General features: G+C 27.9%; 1 protein-coding gene across 1 annotated transcript in view; it reads right to left on the bottom strand.

Moving 5' to 3' along the window:
* LOC119592246 (sarcolemmal membrane-associated protein-like) overlaps positions 1-962 on the bottom strand; it is a gene marked incomplete in the record, with an annotated part of 84,028 nt that overhangs the window by 1,198 nt on the left and 81,868 nt on the right.

The following is a 962-nucleotide window of genomic DNA, read 5'->3' as shown; positions in this document are numbered from 1 at the left end:
CCCAGGGGTTAATACAGATAAAAATTAAGCCACTGAAAACAGTAACTGATGATTAATCCCTGGAATATGATAATAAATTTTCCATTCATTCCTGCACTGCATAAGTAAATCTTCTCCTAATTATTCTTGTGTCAATCATTTACTTTTCTCCAGTTATTAGTCTATTATATATTGTGAAAAACTATCATGTAAATTGTCTTTAACTGAGAAAACAACTACTATGTAATGGTAATTTTGCCTTGCAGGAAATGCCAGCAAATATGTAGAACTTCTGCAATGTTGAAAACTTTTTTGGAATACTTTTCTTTATAGGTTTGCAGTTAAAGATTTATAAAACATTAATATCTTGATATAAAATTTTAAGGCTACCTTCTGGACTTTAGAGAAATTTCAGTACTTGAACAAGATTATCTTGATTTATATACAAAAATAATTTTCCATCAGTGGGAATAAATATAAGGTTACTCCTTTGCCACTGAAAATAAAGCGCACTGAGTGCAGGTTTACAATAACTTAATGTTGACAGCCAATTATCATTAGCACAAAAATAATTATGCAATTGTCAAATCATTTGTTTTTTCTCTCTCAAAGACTTATCAGTGTATACAGAGTGAATATGTTGTTAATTATCTGTTTTATAAAAGTTTCACTTTAAAATGATAGGTAATATTACACATATATATTAAAATTTTAAAATTAAGTAATATCAGTCGAGCATAAGCTTCATTAAAAAAAAATCTACTATGACAATGCTAGCTTCCAAAATGCTAAAACTAAGCTGAATTTGGAATTGAAACCTGCATAGCAATCACTAACAATCCTATACAATGAAAAATATATATATATATATTTTCCATAATAAAAAAAGAGAAGAATTTTTTCAGATCTTGGAATTTCCTTTACATACCTGTATATCAGACATGTAATTTTAAGGTCCACGAGTCTCAACTATAGACTTTTAC

Source organism: Penaeus monodon, chromosome 29 (assembly GCF_015228065.2).
Source record: "Penaeus monodon isolate SGIC_2016 chromosome 29, NSTDA_Pmon_1, whole genome shotgun sequence".
Taxonomy (NCBI): Eukaryota; Metazoa; Arthropoda; class Malacostraca; order Decapoda; family Penaeidae; genus Penaeus; species Penaeus monodon.
Note: the sequence above shows the minus strand (reverse complement) of the source record. Positions and strands in the feature narration are given on the sequence as shown.